This window comes from Tamandua tetradactyla, chromosome 23 (genome assembly GCF_023851605.1).
Source record: "Tamandua tetradactyla isolate mTamTet1 chromosome 23, mTamTet1.pri, whole genome shotgun sequence".
NCBI classification, from domain to species: Eukaryota; Metazoa; Chordata; class Mammalia; order Pilosa; family Myrmecophagidae; genus Tamandua; species Tamandua tetradactyla.
The window spans coordinates 40,599,401-40,613,267 of record NC_135349.1 but is presented as its reverse complement, the minus strand read 5'-3'; positions in this window follow the sequence as shown (position 1 = coordinate 40,613,267).

The following is a 13,867-nucleotide window of genomic DNA, read 5'->3' as shown; positions in this document are numbered from 1 at the left end:
TTTTAAACATTTTCTTGTTTTATTGTATTCTGTTTCTCCGTTTTTGTTACATGGGCTGGGGCCGGGAATCGAACCGAGGTCCTCCGGCATAGCAGGCAAGCACTTTGCCCGCTGAGCCACCGCGGCCCCCCCTCTTTTTATTTTTTTAAAAATACTCTTTAAATTTTATTGTCATAATATGTACATACCGTAAAAGCTGCCACTTTCACCATTTTAAAGGGTGCAATCCAGTGGATGAATTACACTCACAAAGTTATGCAACCATCACTGCCATCCATTATCAAAACCTTTCATCGCTTTGTATCCCCTAAACAATTACTCCCTGTCCTCCCTCCCCTCAGCCTCTGGCAACTTCTGATCTACTCTCTAGCTCCATGAATTTTCCCATTCTAGACACTTTATCTAAGTGCGATCATACGATATCTGTCCTTTTGTGTCTGACTTATTTCATCTGATGTCTTCGAGGTTCAGCCATATTGTCGCATGTATCAGAACGTCATTCCTTTTTGCTGTCAAATAATCTTCCATTTAGGGATATACTACACTTTGTTTATCCATTCATCTGCCGATGGACACTTGGGTTGTTTCCTTTTTTAGTCTAGTATATGACATCTATAAACATCTGTGCACAAGTATTTCCTTGAGTCCCTGCTCTCAATTCTTTTGGGTCTATCCTTAGGAATGGAATTGCCAGGTCATATGGTAATTCTCTGTTTAACTTGCTGAGAAGCTGCCAAAATGTCTTTCACAGTAGTGCACTATTTTTACATTGCCACCAGCAATGTACGAGGGTTCCAATTTCTCTACCTTCTCACCAACATTTGTTATTTTCTGTTCTTTTTTGGGGGGGTGGGGGGTGGGGAAGTTGCATGGTCCAGGTATCGAAACCGGGTCCCTATTTTCTATTCTTTTTGATAAGAGCCAACCTAGTGGGTGTGGAGGGCACCTCATTGTGGTTTCAATGTGCATTCCCAACCAATGATTTGGTTGGCATCTTTCCCCAGGCTTATCCTGACATCACTGTTTTAAATCAGCCAGTTCTCTCCAGTCTCATCTCTCCCTCTGTCCAGCTTTGCATGCGCTGTCTGCATTGCCTGGGCAAAAGTGGGAAGTGAAGGGAGGAGGTCGGGTTCAGGAAGGCATCAAATGCCAGGCCAAAGGGTTGGTACTTGTCCTGCAGGCACTGGTGGCCAGGGGAGGTTTCTGGGCTGAGCACTGGCAGACTTTCTTTTCCCCATGCCTCACCCAGGTCAGTGGCCGGCTCACAGAAAATGGTGCCTAATAGACTTTGTTGAATAAATAAGCAAGGCAGTGTCTTAGAAGGGCTGGGGAAGTTTCCATTGTTTAGCACTGCCTCTTCTGTTTTGTTCTTGCTCAAAGTGATCTCTGCCCCATCCTTTCTCTACAGAACTGTGTACATGTATTCATTTCCATCGACTACCCATTTGGTTTATTCAGGAAGATTAGTGATTGGAGCTTCACTGGTCTTAAATCTGAACCCACAAATATCCAGGACAATGGGTCAAGTAGGGTTTTACCTTGATCCCCACCAAAGGCACTTTGGTTGGCCTCTCTAAGATTTTTACCCCATGATAATCTTCAGGGTTGATTGATTTTAACAGAATTTGCGCATTGTTGAAGGCATCACAATGCATCTTAAGATGGTGCTGTCTTTGTATGCCCTTTGCCCAGCACCTAGAGCTCTGTGGGGGCAAGAACTGAAATGAGACATTGTTTGACTTAGCCCAAAGAACAAGAGCTTTGGACTCTGTTGGAGCTGGGTTCAGATCCCAGCTCTGCCATTTACTTGCTGCCTGATCTTGAGCAATTACCGAATGTCACGTTGCCTCAGTTTGCTCTTGGAAATTGGGGATAGTAATCATGCCTCTGTGCCTGGCTCACAAAGTTTTAAAGATGGAATGGCCTTAATGTGTATAAAGTGTTGTTTTAGTTTACTAAAGCTGCCAGAATGCAACACACCAGAGGGGGCCAGCTTTCTAAAAAGGGGGATTTATTTAGTTAAAATTTCCAGTTCTTCAGAGGAAAGGCAGCTAGCTTTCATCTGAGTTTCTCTGTCACATGGAAAGGCACATGGCGATGTCTCCCGGCCTTCTCCCCTGGTTTCTGAGTTCCAGCGACTTTCTCTGGGGTGATTCCTTTCTGCATCTCCAGACATCTGGGCTGAGCTGTGAGTGCTGAAATAAGGTTTGCAGAACTGCTTGGGCTGTGCTGTGTTGAGCTCTCATCTGACCTCTTTCTTTAAGCCTCTGGCTAATTAAATTGAACCTCACTCTTTGTGGAAGGCCCTCCCCTTAGCTGACTGCAGGTGTAACAGCCATTAATGAATTTCAGATGCAGATGATTTAAGTTCACAGCAACTGAACCATGGGCCATCATTACCTAGCCAAGCTGACCCCTGAACCTAACTACAAGTGGTTAGGGCAGTGCTTGGTCACACAGGAAGGGCTCAGTAAGTGGAAATAGTTATTAAATGCCATTGGGGGCAGCAGTCCTGGCGACTGGGGCTCCAGGACACCCCAGTTGTTGTCTTCGACCCAAGTCCCAGAAACAATTCTGAGCAATCATCACGGATGTTTCTGGGCAAGGATGAGGGTAAACACCCCATTTTAGTTTCCTGGGGTTGTCGTATCAAAGTACCATGAACAGGTGGCTTAAAACTATAGAAGTATATTGCTTCACAGTTCTGGGGGCCAAAAGTCCAAAATCAAGTTGGTGGCCATGCTTCCTCTGAAGTCAGCAGGAAATAATGTGTCCCCTGCTTCTCCCAACTTCGAGAGGTGGCTGTTCAGCAACCCAGGGTGATCCCGCCTTTGTCTGTGTTTGTGTCCAAATGTCCTCTTGTTATGAGGACAGCAGGCAGACCAGATCAGGGTCCATCCTAATCCTGTCTGGCTTCATAACTAATAACATCTTCAAAGATCCTACTTCCAAATAGGGTCACGTGCATGAGACCTGGGGGTTAGGACTTGAACATACCTTTATGGGGATACAATTCAATCCTTAACACATCTTGAGACATACTTTCAGGATAAACTCATTTTTATTTGCAGCAAAGTGCAAATATCCTTCCGCTCACAGAGCTCTTGAACCTCGAAGATATTTGGATTTGTAATGGGCTGAGCCCTCGATCTTGGGGTTCACCCCTATGAAACGTATTCCTGCAAGGGATAGGCTAAGTTTGCTTAAAATTAGGCCTAGGAATTACCCCCAGAGAACCTCTTTTGTTGCTCAGATGTGGCCTCCTCTCTAAGCCAGCTCAGCAGGTGAACTCACTGCCCTCCCCCACTACATGCAACCTGACTCCCAGGGATGTAAACCTCCCTGGCAATGTGGGACAGAACTCCTGAGGATGAGCCAGGACCTGGTATCATGGGATTGAGAAAAACTTCTCGACCAAAAGGGGGAAGAGAGAAATGAGACAAAATAAAGTTTCAACGGCTGAAAGATTTCAAACAGAGTTAAGAGGTTATTCTGGAGGTTATTCTTATGTATTATATAGATAACCTTTTTTGGTTTATGGTGTATTGGAGTGGCTGGAGGGAAGTACCTGAAACTGTTGAGCTGTGTTCTAGTTGCCTTGATTCTTTTTTTTTTTTAATGTCATCTTATTTTTGTTTTTATTTTTATTTAAGTAACACATGTACAATTTTTTTATTAATTAAAAAAATTAACAACAAACAAAACAATAAGATATCATTCCATTCTACATATATAATCAGTAATTCTTAATATCATCACATAGTTGCATATTCATCATTTCTTAGAACATTTGCATCGATTTAGAAAAAGAAATAAAACGATAACAGAAAAAGAAATAAAATGATAATAGAGAAAAAAAAGTTATACATACCATACCCCTTACCCCTTGCCTTCATTTACCACTAGCATTTCAATCTAAATTTATTTTAACGTTTGTTCCCCCTATTATTTATTTTTATTCCATATGTTCTACTCTTTTGTTGATATGGTAGATAAAAGGAGCATCAGACAAAAGGTTTTCACATTCGCAGAGTCTCATTGTGAAAGCTATATCATTGTTCAATCATCATCAAGAAACATGGCTACTGGAACACAGCTCTACATTTTCACAGTTGCCTTGATTCTTGATGACGATTATATAAAGAGATAACTTTTACAGTGTGAGTGTGTGATTGTGAAAACTTTGTGTCTGATGTTCCTTTTATCCAGGGTAAAAAAGTACTTATAATAAATAAATAAATAATAGAAGGGACAAAGGGTAAAATAAATTGGGTGGATGGAAACACTAATGGTCAATGAGAGGGAGGGGTAAAGGGTATGGTATATATGAGTTTTTTCTTTTTTCTTTTGATTTCTTTTTCTGGAGTGATGTAAATGTTCTAAAAAATTACCATGGTGATGAATACACAACTATGTGATAACTATTGTGAGCCACTGATTGTACACCATGTATGGAATGTATGTGTGTGAAGATTTATCAATAAAAATATTAAAATAAAAACAAACATACTTATCTCAAAAAAAATAAAGGATATTTGGATTTGAGCTTGCAGAGGGAGGTATTTCCCTTTTTTGTTTCTTTTGGTTTTTAGTTTTCCAAGATTGGATATCAGTGGGGCTGGAGGAGAAGGAGAGAGATGCTGGAGTCCTCCAGGTGGGACAAGGAAGGAGACATTTGTGTCATAAGGGCAGGGCTGGCTTTGGGGACAGGTGACTTGTACACAGTCCATGCTCAGACAGGCCTGAGTTTGATGTGATGCTTTGTGACTATCATCTTGAAATTCGTACATTTTTTGAATAAGGGACCTTGCATTTCTATTTTGTACTGGACCCTGTAAGTTAGATGTAGCTGGTCCTGTTATAAGCATAAGGATGAGAAGCAGAAGGGATTCGCTCTGAGTTGCCTGCCCGTGTGGATCATTCCCTGACTGCCATGGGGGGATCACATACCATCCCAGAGTCCTCAACACTGGTCAGTCCCCTTGAGTGGAGAGAAAGGACTTGGATGTGTACAAGGCTGGCTTTAAGAAGAGAAAGCTTGCTGCCCCTGATCAAGGTGGATCTGAAAAGAACCAGGTGAAATTTCCTTATGATCACCTGTTGAGCTGTCACCGGTAAATGGTTTCTCTTGGCCCACACTGGCAGCCCTCACCCACAGGACATCTTGACCCATGATGACTTTTCTACACAAAGGCATATACTATAAGGTTACCTAATATTTCTGTCTTTTCACCATCCTCATCTCCTTCCTGGGATCTGCCTTTCTTGTGCTCCAAGTCTCTAGTGGGCCTGTCACCTATGGTGGGCTGTCTCCGCCCATAGGCTTGGATACATGATTCAATCTGGGCCAGCCATGGTGCTATATCCCCTTTCCTATCTCTGAGGGATCCAGGGTGGCAGTTTAGGGGCTGCAGAGAAGCTCCAGGATGAGGGAGGCCTGGAACAGTGTGAAAGTTGAGCCTACTTCTTCTGTCCTCTTTTGGTTGCATTGAAATGGAACTTGCAGGTCATATGGAGATAGGCTGATCAGAATATTTCACTCTTCCTTGATCTCCTGTAATCGCAATGTAAGCTTTTAGTTGCACAGTTCCTGTTCCTATGTGGCTGTAGGAATCGTCAGTTCCTCTGATGGACACCGATCCCTGGAGCTGGTGACATTCACCCCATCATGGGGTCAGATGACAAAGGGTCTTGCCCATAGTTTATAGCCCAGATTCTGCAAACATGACCAGAAAACAGTTTCGAAAGGTTCAATGTTATGAACCCTATAGTTCATAGTACAGTTATAAAAATGTTCTTAAATGAGTTACAACAAATGTACTGCACTATTGCAAGGTGTTCATGATACGGTGGTGTTCTAATCTGAAAGTTGCTGGAATACAATAAACCAGAAACAGAACAATGTTTAAAAAGGGGAATTTATTAAGTTGCTAGTTTATAGTTCTAAGGCGGTGAAAATGTCCAAATTAAGGCACCAACAGGAGGTTACCTTCACTCAAGAGAGGCTGATGAAGATCGGGGTTTCTTTCCCAGCTGGAAGGGCACATGGTGAAGTCTGCTAGCTTTCTCTCCTGGCTTCTTGTTTCATGAAACTCCCCCTGGGGGCATTTTCCTTCTTCATCTTCAAAGGTCTCTGGCTCCCTGGGCTCTGTTGGTTCTGGTGGCTCTCATGGCTCTTTCCAAAATGGTTCCCTATTAAAGAGCTCCAGTAAGCAACCCCATCTTGAATGGTAGAGACATATCTCCATAGAAACCATCTAATCAAAAGTTACCACCCATAATTGGGTGGGTCACATCTCCATGGAAACAATAAAAAAAGCCCTACCCAGCAATACTGAATGAGGATTAAAGGACATGGCTTTTTGGGGTACATAACTTCAAATGGGCACAGGTGGTATACGGGAATTCTGTATTTTATGCATCATCTTTCTGTAAGCCTATAACTTCTCTCTAAAAAGTAAAAGGCAATCAGGGCCAATTAGCCCTTCCCTGGATTGATATTTATATATACATGGATGTCTGGAAAAATTTATTTTCTCCTTGGGGTTGTTATGCTGATAAAATGTAAAGTTGGCACCCATTAGTGCCATTTTCCTACCACATGGAGAGAGACTAAGCAGAATCCATTCATTCATCTGTTCACTCATCCAACAATATCATTAAGTGCCTATTATGTTTCAGGAAGAGCTATAGGTACGTAGGATATAGCTGTGAAAGGAACAGATACAAACAAACAAAAACAAAACCCTGTGCTCATAGAGCTTACTTCTAGTGGGAAAGACTTTTCCATTTACAGAAAAATATCTTCAACCTTGCAGGCCACATGGTCTTTGCTGCAACTACTCAGTTCTGATGTCGTAGCATGAAAGTGTGTAAGCAGTCATAGACAACTGGTATTCCAATAAACTTTATTTACAAAACAGTTGTGAAGCCAGATTTGGCCTAGTTTCAAACTGTTCTTGTACCCTGGCGTAGCTGAAGAGGGCAATAGGTAACCGAGACCTGGAGTTCAGAGAAGAGAGCTGAGCTGCAGACAGTTGGGGATTTAAGTACATGGACTGAGATAGAAATTTCTGGAGAGCCAGCAGCATTCCTTGAGCTCCCGAATCAAGTTCTAGCTGAAATGTGCTAGGCGGAATTTCTAACTGGGCAGCAGAGTGCCCAGCCACAACTCTATTTCCAGGGGAGAAAGGGAGATAGCTTTCTGTGGATAACTTGCATTTTCTGCTACACACAGAGTTCTAGAAGGCAGGCCTACTGATGCAGGAAATGCATTAAAAAAATATTTTTATTGGCACACATACAGTTGCACATGGTGTACAACCAACGCTCACAATATCATCACGTCGTTGTGCATTCATTGCCATGATCAGTTTTTAGAACATTTGCATCACTCCAAAAAAAGAAGTAAAAAGAAAAAACTCATCCGCCCCATACCCCTTGCCCTTCCCTCTTAATGACCACTAGTATTGAAATCTACCCAAAATTTTTTTATCCCTTATGCCCCTTATTATATATTTAATTTTTATCCATATTTTTTTACTCATCTGTCCATACCCTGGATAAAAGGAGCATCAGACACAAGGTTTTCATAATCACACAGTCACATTGTAAAAGCTATACAGATATACAATCATCTTCAAGAATCAAGGCTACTGGAACACAGCTCAATAGTTTCAGGTACTTCCCTCCAGCCACTCCAATACACCATAAACTAATAGGGATATCTATATAATGCATAAGAATAACCTCCAGGTTAACCTCTCCACTCTGTTTGAAATCTTTCAGACTGAAACCTTATTTTGTCTCATTCCTCTCTTCCCCCTTTTTGGTCAAGAAGGCTTTCTCAAGCTTATGATGCCAGGTCCCGGCTCATCCTGGGATTTCTGTCCCATGTTGCCTCAGAGACTTACACCCCTGGGAGTCATGTCCCACGTAGGGGAGGGCAGTGAGGGGAACTGCATTTTAACAAGATGCCCAGGTACATTGAAGTCACATGGAGATTGGGGCCTGAGTGTTTCCCACATCAGAATCACCTGGGGGCTTGCCAAAGCATGGCTTGCAGGTTCCCACCCCTAGCTTCTGATTCAGGAGGTATGGGGTGAAGCCTGAGAGTCTGCATTTTTAAGGTTCCAGGCCATGCTGCTGCAGAGGGTCCAGGGACCACTGGTCTGGTGCACCAGGTACCAGGGAGGGCTGAGGGAGACCCTGTCCTGCAGGGCTCACAGCCTGAGGCCCATCCCTATTCTTCCCCACTGTGGCAGAGAGAAAACAGGTGGTCACCAGCTTCTTACTAAAAACTCTTCATAGGTTTGCAGCCTACTTATGAAATCGCCCTCCGATTTTCCTTCTTGAAAACTAAATAATCAGCTGGCCTTCTCTACATCATGGGGTAGGAAAGGGTTGGGTGACTGTAGCTACCAGCCTCAGTCAGTAGCATATGTAGTGGAAATTCTTCAATCAGTGTGGGGCTGGAGGTGGGATGGGGTGGGGGTTTCAAAGTCTAGACTGTCAGACTCCTTAATCTAAGCAAGTTCCTCGGGAGCGATGCCAGCAGATAGCATGCCAGACAGAGATATCTGGTGGGATGCAAGGACCAGCTGGAGGTAAAGCTTCACCGGTAAGTCAAATCTATCTTCTGAGCTTATGGGTACCATTGGGTCCATCCCCCTGTCTCTGTGAAATCTCTTACCCCAAGCCACTCTAGCCAGTGGAACATTCCTCCTGGGGCAACCTGGCTGGTGGCGATCACCCTGCTAGGTAGAAGTGTAGAAGCATTACAAAGATGATGTTCTAGCATGCCAATGTCAAGGTCGAACCTGGGAAAACATGCCTCAGCATCTCCTGGGAAGCTTGTTAGGAAATGAGATCCTCAGACCCCACTCCCCCAAAATTCAATGACTTACTGAATGAGAATCCCTAGGTGAGGGGTCTGGGGGTCTCCCACCCCCACCTCTTCATTGCTTCTATACACAATTAAATTTGAGAATGACTCTCGTAGAGTCTGATGTGGTTCTCTCTCCTTTCAGTCTTGGCCATGAGCAAGGTAAACATGTTCAGGGTAAATGAAGCACCTAGTGTAGTTATTAGCAATAGGGAGATAGATATTAATAGCCTGCTGAATCTTCATCCCCATGAAATCATGACTATTATCCCATTTCATTGAGGAGAAAGCTGAGGCTCATAAAGAAACATGTCTGAAATCTCACGACTAATAAGGGGCAGGCAGTATGACTTCAGGTCTGGGTGGCTCCAGCATCCAAGATTTTAACCTCCTTATACCCTTTTCTCTTCCTGGCATCACTCTTTCCTGCCAACCACAAAATGAAATTCGAGGCACAGTGGCCACAGATCGAACATATGCTGTGGGGAAAGAAACACAGAACCACTAATTGTGAACAGTGTGCCAGCATTTCACATGCATTTTCTTCATTTGCTTTATCTCACACCAGCCCTAGGAAAGACATTATCATACCCATTCCACAGGTGGTGAAAACCGAGAATCTCCGAGGTTAAGTGACTTGCTCAAAGGCACCCAGCTATTAGGTAGGCAAGGTGGGACTAGAAGCCAGATCTCTTGCTATCAAAACACACTGCCCGTGGGTGAGGGTGGAAATGAAAGAGGTATGTGGTTATGTCAGCTCTGGGGATCATACTTAACAGGTGGTCACCCTTCCTACTTCCAGATGACCTATTTAGCCCGGGGCCACCTCCCTTCTCTAAGATACAGAAGCCAAGTGCCCAGGGTTACAGATCCAGATAAAGGAGGATCTGAATGGCAGGTCTGGGAAGCTGTATAATTAAAACTGACTCAGGAAACAAGTGCCGTCAGCCTGTATGGCAGAAAGAGAAACTCACCTAACCAGAATCTGTGTTGCCCATATGGATTCTTTTGCTGTTCCAGAGCTTTTAACTGGTAGGTATTTTGACAACTGTGGTTTGCATCGTTACTTCTACCTACCTTCTTAATGGTACCGAAGAGAAAACCATTAGTAGGTGCATATGTCTCCCTCCTAGGGCTGGGTGTTCAAGAGGAGAAGGTGAGGGGCTCTGTTCCTTTAAAATTTTTTTCTTTTTATTTGCATGGGCAGGTACTGGGAATCGGACCGGGGTCTCCAGCATGGCAGGTGAGAACTCTGCCTGCTGAGCCACCGTGGCCTGCCTGGGGCCCCGTTTCTTTTAGAAGCTGTAGACAGAGACAAGCCCAGAGGTGCCAGCAGGATGGAATTGAAGCCTCATTTCCTGATCAACGCTGAGGGTGTCAGTCTGCTTTAGGAGGGCTGGTCTCTCACCGCCACCCCCTCATGGTCATGGTTTTGTCTCCCAGCATCTCTTTCTTGAAGAACTCCTTCTCCAATCTCAGTGGTCCTGACGGGGCCAGTGCTTGTGATGCCCACACGTCTCAGGTCACTTGGTCCAAGCTGAGTCAAGCAGAATGCTCAGTCCCAGGGGATGCTGCTTGGTCCGCAGGCAGGAACAGGACCTAAGCAGGACCAATCCGAGTTGTCTCATCAGATGTGACATAATGTCTTCCTTCCTTTTGGAGCATAAACTGTAAAAAGTAAAAGCATCTGGTCACTAGCTGCCATTGTTCTGCAACGTGAAGCAAAACCTACCCCAGGGGGGAAAAATCCAAAGTTCAGAGGGAAGCGGTGAAGTCGTGGGACATGGAGAGAGAGCACCCCTGCTATGACTTCAATCGCATTCCTAAACCCAGCTGTGCCTGAAGGATTTGCCCTTCGGCTCACAGTTACGAGTCCATAAATTCTCTTTTTTTCACTCAAGCTGGATTGAGCTGGGTTTCTTTCAGGGATCCTAGATAACACATACCTTAGATTCAACATAGCCAGACATGAAACAATTTCTGCCTAGCAGACTGCTCTCCTCCTTCCCTGCCTTCCACGCTCCCCTCTCCACTCACAGTCACTGCCAGGGATTCATTGCCGTTATCTTACTTCAGATGCTTATCACTTCTTACCTGGATTTCTTCAACAGCCTCCTCACCGGACTTCCTGCCTCCAGGCTTGTCTACTTGATGCCCACAGACAGACAGACAGATACATGGACCCCCAAATCTTTCTAAAGCTCAGATCTGATCAGGACCCTTGCTGCTCATCTACCAGGTATTTTACTGGCCCCATCTACCTTTTGAACCTCACCTGGCACCACTCTCCCCAGCCTCCTGCCAGAGAACTACTTGCAGTTACTACCCTGGCCTCTAGGCTAATGAGCGGACAAGCCACTTCCAGGAATCCTCACTCTTACAAGAGACCTCTTGGCAGTCTGATGAAGCCTATAGACACCATTGCAGAATAATGTTTTTAAAAACATAAAGTAGAATATATAGGATTATAATAAAATTATAATTATATTGAAATACAGTAATCAAAATACTAAAACAAATTTAAATATGGTAATTTATGGGCTTCTTTATTAATGCATTAACTAGAAATATCTAGTGGCGGATAAATGACTACTGTGATTTCCAAGCAGAAAAGAGTGTAAACGAAATGTCAAGTTATTTGCAACAACTGTAATGTGGTATGAACATGTGATTTCTCTTGGTGCCAAGGTGCTAATACTGTTGTGCCGTAGTTTGCCACCTGCACTTATGATGGATGGAAATACTAAGTTTCAGGTAGACATTAGTGAAAATGGAGATGTAGCTTTTCCCCTTTCTAAGTCCAAGGACCACGCCCCGAATTTTTTCCATGGACCCCCACTTAAGCCCCATTGGGCCCTAGAGTAATCCTCTCTCCTGCTTTGGTTCTTTAGGACTCAGCTTAATGTCACCCCCTCCGGGAAGCTTTCTTTGACCCTCAACATGCTAGGTTGGCACCCTCCTCTGTGCCCCCACCGCCCCCCGTGCCTCCCTTTATCAAACCTTATCTTTGTCAGTCACCCCAACTGGATGCAGGGCTCCTCCTACCAGGTCTGTGAAGGCGCCAGCTTCGCAGGACCAGCATTGAAGCAGGACCAGCATTGCTCTGAGCCCAGGTGACACTTCCAAGCAGCAGTGTGGGCCCCTGGGAAGGGTAGGGAGAGGTTCACAGAGCTGGGGGTCCCTGAATCCTGTCTCGGAATGACAGTTGCCACTCCCCTGGATTCCTTCATCCCAGGCAGGATGGCGCAGCAGAGAAGAACTGGGCCTTTCGAGCTAAAAAGATCTGCATTTGTATTCTGTCTCTGCTGCTTTTCACCAATATACTTGGGGCAAGTTACCTTACCTGTAAAATGAGGATATTATAGGGTTGTGGGGAGCATCAAATAAGATTGAACACGATGTACTCTGCATTCAATCACAATAATGACTCAAGAGTTGGAAACATCCACTTTAGATATTATTACTATCAATTTACTCATTCCACAAACATTTATTAAGTGACTATTGCATGCCAGGTACTCTCATACATTAAAGCATTTGTTAGGCCCAGAGGTAGGAATTACTATCCCCCATTTAAAATAAATTTCTCCATGGGGGAGGGTTGCTTCGTTTCTCAGACAGTTTCCAATCTTCAGGGATTATGGTACCAAGCTAACCCCAAGAGGTTCACCCTCCCATGTCCCCCAGCATTCAGGGGCAGGATGGAGCAATGGCTAGGGAAGGACTCGTTTCAGACCGTTTGGATTTAAATGCCAGTTCCTCCAGCCAGTATACCCTCTGAGCAGGTGACTACACCTCTTTATGTCTCCTCTGTTCTCAACAAAACAGTGGCATTGCAGTAGTGCCTACCTCGTGGTTGGCAGAAAATAAAAAGGCTGAATTTGTGAAAAGAGCATAAAATACTGCTTGGCATACAGTCCTCAAAAATGTTAGCTATTCTGCTGCTGCTGCTTCACGGGAACACTGACAAGCTCCTCTGCTCCCTCAGTTCTCCCCAAGGTGCATGTATCCCAGCAGGCACCCCTCCCCTGTAAAGCCCCTTCCCACCCAGCACCCCTTCCCATCACTCCTGGAGAAGCACAGTTGGATAAGTACCAACCGTGGGTTCATATGACAGGACCACTAGGTAGGAGCTGGCAGGCCTGGGGAAAGGAGTTTTGTCTCTCTGCCTCATCTGTAAATTGGGGATAATGCCAGTCCCGCCTGCAGGAAGCTAAGTATGCAGTCCACAGTAACCGCGCATGGATTGAATGCCTACTCTGGGCGGGGCACTATACTGGACGCATACCTGTGGGCAAGGCAGGTTAGATGCAATGAGATAACGCCTGCCGCGTCATAAGCAAGCGCTCAACATATGTCCCATGCTATATGCTCCACGTTAAATATTACATCGTACTCACAAATATATCTGTATGCTAGATTTTATTTCTACACAACGGCCCTGCGGGTAGGTAGGGCAGTGATTTTATCTCATTTTCCCTGATGAAAACGCCCTGGGAGGTGGGTGACGGGCGGGTGACGGGCGGGTGACGGGCAACAGGCGGGTGACGGGCAACAGGGGATGGTTTATCTGCATTTTACAAAGAGAATCAGCGGAGGGCAATGTTCCACTACAAATCTCTCCGTGGAAAACCAAGCCCAAGCTCTGTGGCCTTGAGGTGGGGGGGACCGGGTTCGGGGGGTGGTGGTGGCAAAAGGACCCCAGGTCTCAGGGGGCCCGGCCCACTCCGGCGGGCGAGCGAGCGGGCAGACACGCCCCGGGGCGCACGCTCGCTGGCGCAGAGCTCGGAGCCGGCAGAGGCGCGCGCGACGCCGGGCCCGACGCTGGGTGGCGCTGCCGGGCCGCCCCGCGCCAGACCTGTTGCGCCGCCCCGGGCGCAAGTGGGGCAGTTTGGGCTTTGGGCTTTTAGGGTGGTCTCTGCTCTCCGCGCGCGCCCCCCCGCGGCCCCGGCCGCACCTTCCTCGGGGCGCCCTACGTCCCCC